At 37.2% G+C, this 6,000-nt stretch overlaps 1 protein-coding gene across 1 annotated transcript in view; it reads left to right on the top strand.

Moving 5' to 3' along the window:
- The window catches only part of Psmd14 (proteasome 26S subunit, non-ATPase 14), a 99,303-nt gene that overhangs the window by 89,761 nt on the left and 3,542 nt on the right, over positions 1–6,000 (top strand). The window lies entirely within an intron of this gene.

The following is a 6,000-nucleotide window of genomic DNA, read 5'->3' as shown; positions in this document are numbered from 1 at the left end:
GGTCCCTGATGCTTTTGCTAAGCTTGTTCTAAGTAGGTGCTTTAGACCACTGAGCCATCTCTCCAGCCCCATTTTTTTTTTTTTAAGAAAAAGGCGGGGGGCAAAGACTTGGATAGACATTTCTCCAAAGAAGTTATACAAATAGTAAGCACATGAAAAATACTTAGTCAGCATCATTAGTTACTAGTGAAATGCAAGTCATAACCATGATGATGTGCCATTTCATACTACCTGGCATAGCTATAATCAAATAATGGAAAGAACCAAGTGGTGTTAAGGACACAGAGGAATTGGAACTCATGTACATTGCTGGTAAGAATATAAAACTGTGCGGCCACTGGGGAAAACAGTTTGGTAGTTTGTCAAAAAAATTATAGGCATCATATGACTCAAGAAATTCTGCTCCTAAGTATCTATCCAAAAGAAGTGAAAAGAAATATTCAAACAAAAATCTGTACATGAATATTCATAGCAGCACTATTCACAATAGCCAAAAGGTAGAGACAACCCAAATGTCCATTAACAGATGAGTGGATAAACAAATCATGATGTATGCATGCAGCGGAATACTACACATCCATTAGGATGGAAGAAATGAATACATGCCACAACATGGATGAACCTCTAAAATTTATGCTAGGTGAAAGAAGCCAGGTTCAAAAGGTCGTATTGTATGATGTCATTTATATGAAGTATCCAGAATAGTTAAATCCATAGATACATAGAAAACACATTAATTGTCACCTTGGTCTTGATCAAGGGAGGAATAGTAAATAACAGTCTAATTAGGTTTCCATTTAGGATAATGAAATGTTTTAGAATAGAGATGAGAGTTGTTGCCTTGTTTGGTTTTGGTCTCTTTTTATTTTACTGTATTTTTTTGGTTGAATTGTTTTTTAGGGGACGTTTACTTTTTGTTTTTGGTGTGGAGGACTGAACCCAGGACTTCCAGCTTGCTAGGCAAGCCTTCTACCACTGAGTCAAATTACAGCCCTTAGAGGTGATAGTTGTACCACATTACAAATGTACTAAATGTCTTTTAAATTGTATACTCCGAAGTGTTTGAATTTAGGTTAAGGATTTACCTTAATCTGAAAAGGCAGATTGGTCCATATTACTACCTTGCTTTTAAAAGGCTTTTAAGTGATTTCTATATGCCTGAGAATAAGTCCAAACCTGAATTAGCTACTGCTTGTCTCTGTAGTCTTATCTCTTCTGGCTGCTAAATTGTTGCAATACTGAATGTGTTGTGTTTTCTTGCTTCCTGGCCTGAAGCACTTCTTGTCACCACAGCTTCTTCCTGATTTCCTGCTTTTCATTGAAGAGTCTCATTTCAACCCTCTCTAACTGTTGGATCCACACTACATGCACATACACAGAAATGCTATTTACTCCTTTATATTTCCATAGAATTCTGTCCTCCTGCAGTAATTCTTATTTTTTAATTTTGTAGTTTTACAACTAATCAAATCTTTGTGTGTGTGTGTGTGTGTGTGTGTGTGTGTGTGTGTGTAACCGGGGATTGAACTCAGGCCTTTGCACTTGCCAGGGAAGTGCTTATTCCACTGAGCCATCTCCCTGGCCCTACCAGTAATAAAATCTTATTTTAGCTGGGCACTCCAGTAGTGCTTGCTTTCCTACCTCTGAGATATGCTGATACAGGAAGATGGCAGGCATGAGCCCAACCTGGGCAAGTTAGAGACTCAGCAAGACCCTGTCTCAAAATACAAAATAAAAAGGCTGGGATGGGCCTCAGTGCAGAAGCCCTGAATCTCCAGTACCAAAAAGAGTCTGATTTTTCTCTAGCACACTACCAGATAAATGGCAGATACTCTACAAATATGTTGAATCAGTAAAGTGCTGTGATACTTGTATGTTTTAGCTGAATTACAACTTTCTTTGTCCTCAGCTTTATCTAGTCACTATTATTAACATAAAATTTGAAATTTTAGGGAATGGTATACCCTCTAAAGGACACATTTCTTACTCATCTTCACCAGCTGTCCGTCATGACCTAATTTGCCCCTTTTGCTTTCTTAGGACTTACTGGATAAAAAGTAACCTCCTTAGATCAGTTGTATCTATCTACTTTAGATAACTGTATTCTTAAAATCATACCCTTTCCATTATGGAGTGAGTATTTAAGATAATTTACTATTTCCAACTTATTAAAAGAGGTGATTGAGGGCAGGCCAGATAGCTCAGAGGATTAAAGTGCCTGCTTAGGAAAACACAGGGACTAGGGTTCGATCCTCAGCCTGCTGTGCTGGCATGTGGCGTGCTGAGGTGGTGATTGAGACTGGGCATGATAGTACATTCCTGTAATCCCAGCGCTTGGGAAGCTGAAAACAGGAGACTCACTACGAGTCCGATCTGTGCGGTAAGACCCTGTAAACCCTGTACTAAATACATTAAAAAAAAAAAAAAGTGATTGATTTATTTACCTTTCTTAGTACATTAACTCTACGGCCCCTTTCCAGGTTGTTTTCATTTTCCCCCTGCTTTCACTCAGTATTCTTGAACTTAAGAGGTCTCTCCCTTTATTTCAATGGCTATACATTCCTCTTCACAAGTCTACTCTGCTGTCTTTGCTTTGTTGTTGTTGTTTGAAGTTTTGTTTTTCTTTTGATACAGGGTCTCATTGTGTAGTCAGGACTGGCCGTGAACTTCCTTATGAAGCATAGGCTGGCCTCAAACTCAAACCGATCCTCCTGCTTCAGCCGCCAAAGTGCTAGGGTTGCTGGCATGTACCACCACACCTGGCTGGGCTTCTATTTTTACAGTTTTCAAAAATCTGCTCTAATAGTTTAGCCATGCTAACAGCTTGAAAAATTTCCCTTTCACTTGTTTTTTAGATTAGTAATTAGTATCTATAAAATATGTATATGTTTGTGTTTAATGATAGTGGTGGAAAAGTTTTACTGTTCTTCACACTCAAACTTCTACTTACACCTTCTTCAGTTTTTTAATTGCTTCATGTTTATTTTGCTTTCCCAAATGTTTTATTAAAAAAACATTTCTTTGAAATTATTCCCTATTTCTGTAACTCAGGTTTTTTTTTCAATTATTCAATTTGAAAAATAAATATAAATATCATGGGATCTAGGTATGTTAGTGCATTCCTGTAATCACAGCTACTCAGGAAGCTGAGGCAGGAGGGCTCCAAGTTTGAGGCCAGCTTTGCCAATTTTGAATGGCAGTGTTTGAAAATAAAGTGAAAATGTCTGGGGAGGTAGCTGTGGTATAATGTTTGTTTGGCATGCATGAGACCATGAATTCAATCCCCTGTACTGTAAAAAGAAAAAAAAAGTGATGAATGAAGTAAAATACATTGTCTTGAAATCCATTGGCAATTGCAGGGGTGGTTTATTGGGGGAAATTAGCATATTCCATTTTAGCCGTGTGTGCTATACTTTATATTAAAAATTGCTATATTTGTGATATTGGAAACCATGTGCTTAAGTAGGGTCATAGTATGCTATAGGTTGAACAGAGCACATCAATGGGAAAAAGAAAGCCAAAGGAATAGAGAAGTGTGCAGAATAAGAAATAGGTTATCGAAAGAAAGGTTAAAAAATTAAAAAAAAACAAACTGGTGTTACAATAATTGCAAAGGTCTTTAGAAAGTTCAGAGTACTGGAACTGGCCTGGTGGAGATATTTAAAAGTTAGTAAAAATGTCAGGAGTCTAACATATATTTGTTTATGTGTAAATAAAACGTGAGTTCAAGTGTTCCATTTGAGAAACTTGACCATTAACAAGCAGAATGATTAAGGGGTTTAGAAACCTCTTTAAGATAGGGGGGTACATCTGGGGGATTGTGATCACATAAGAGACCAAATTCCAAGAATTTCTTAGAACTGTGCAGACCGTGCATGATGGGATAGCCATCTGGGGGTCTTTGTTGATAAACTGTTAAAAACGTTTCTAGTGTGAATAGCCACAAACATTTTCAGTGCTTTTTGTTGGTTGAGTAAACCGAAGAGCACAAATGCAAAAGCAAAATTTGAAGCCAAATCACAGAAGTTGCCATAAACACAGAAGTTCCCTAGTGAGGACACTGCCTGTGCCTGAATTTCATTTGTTTCTGCTGTTACCATTTCTTAATTTTTCTTGGTGACTAGCCAGATTAGAACTGTGAATGAAGACAGACTGGTCTTAACCAGATGGTAGATGAGATATAGGTAACTTATAGGTAGATGGAAACACTTGGAAGGGATGTGATTATCTGTTCTGTCTTAGAATGGAAGAGCTGTGCTTACTCTTTTGTCATGGCGTTTGCAACCTTAGGCTATGCCTAATTCTACAGCTGCTCCTCATTTCCCAGATGGCATCTATGGCTGGGAGTACTTTTTACCATCTGCACTTCTCAAAGAGTTTGTGAACTCTCTCTTTTAATTATTGGGAATGGAAAAACTAATTGGTAAAGTAGTTAAAGGATATAAAAGATTTTTAAAATTTGTTGGAGCTTTTTATATCCTGTTTAACCTTTCAGATAAAATTAATACTTTCAGGCTTTTTGACCTTCATCTTTGTGTAGCTGTCATCTTTGATATTTCTAATAATCTGAAATACTTCCTAATAACCATGTTGTATGTGGATTGGTATTTTGAGCCAAATTCCAAAACTCTTGCCTCCTTCCAGTGCCGTAGTAAGTACTGTCATTGGCATGTGCCCAGAAAAACTAACACTGAATGGATATGGAGTACAAACTTAATTGTCCCATTCATTTGATAGTGCTTTTAAGTTAATAAAATATAGTATCACAGTTTGTAAAAGTAATTTAAAAGGCAAATTCTAAATGCATGCTAATGTTCCTTTTATGTTAAAAGATAGGAAAGTGGTAGAAGCAATTTCCTGGTTAAGCTGTACTTTTCATAACTAGCTGAAAATAATAGAGTGACATCTGACTCTAAAAATGAACATATTTTCTGTCTAGGGAATTCTAGATTTGGAGTGTTATTAACTTTTATTTTTCCTTCTTTCAGGCTTATGAGTCATAAATGTAATTCCCAATGATTTCCTGTAAATAAATATCCTCCAGTAATCAGAAGATACAATACTTATTCACTGTCTTTTCTCTTTGGGCAGGTTCTGTTGGGGAAAATTCTCTAGATAGTTTGTCCATTTATAAAATTAGACACTTGCCATCTTTGCTCATTTTCAAGTTCTCTGTTTACAAAACTATTAAGAAGGTGTGAAATGCAGCCAAACTTCCCAGTTTATGGGAAATGTCTGATGATTGCATTTCCTACATGTTCATTGTTCACACATGAAGAAATTTGGCAGCTGTGAGGTTATGAAGTTTAGAGTATCCAAGTCTAACCCTCACTGGGATTTTGTTTTTCTGCTTTCTGCCACTGCTATTTCACCCTCTTTATAGTCATCTTCTGGTAAATGCCATGATGGCATTTCTTAAGGTCTTTTCCATTTATCAGATGGTATGAATAAATCATGGCCCCCAAATTTACATGCTATAATCCTATCTTCAGCCCATCAACTGTGAAGGTTCCTTAGGAATTCCTTAGAGGGCCGGCCAAATAGCTCAGTGGATTAAAGGGCCTGCAAGCAGGTGCAAGGGGTTGGGGGTTTGATCCCCGGGCCTGCCATGCCAGTCCCGTCCCCAGGGTGCACTGGGCTCGCAATTGGGACTGGGCATGGCCTGTAATCCCAGCTCTTGGGAGACTGTAAACAGGAGAATCACTATGAGTCCAGTCTATCATAATGAGACCCTGAACATGCTGTAGACCCTTCCCTAAAATACAGGAAAAGGAAAAGAAAAAAAGAATTCCTTAGAATTTGCAATAAAAGCTTTATGTTAGTACCATAATGGGAGAGGACATGGTAATAGTTAATATAATGTAGTAATAATTTAAGAGTTCTGCTAGAAAGTTTATGATCATGCACATTAGAGTTTGTAGCAACTGAGAGTGGTAGAAAGTGGTTTGCATGAGGGTTTTTAGTTCACTTAATTGTTTTTAATTCAAATAATTATTTTGA

The sequence above is a fragment of the Octodon degus genome, unplaced genomic scaffold (genome assembly GCF_000260255.1).
Source record: "Octodon degus isolate 3935 unplaced genomic scaffold, OctDeg1.0 scaffold00032, whole genome shotgun sequence".
NCBI classification, from domain to species: Eukaryota; Metazoa; Chordata; class Mammalia; order Rodentia; family Octodontidae; genus Octodon; species Octodon degus.
The sequence above is the reverse complement of the archived record's forward strand: the minus strand, read 5'-3'. Positions and strand labels throughout refer to the sequence as shown.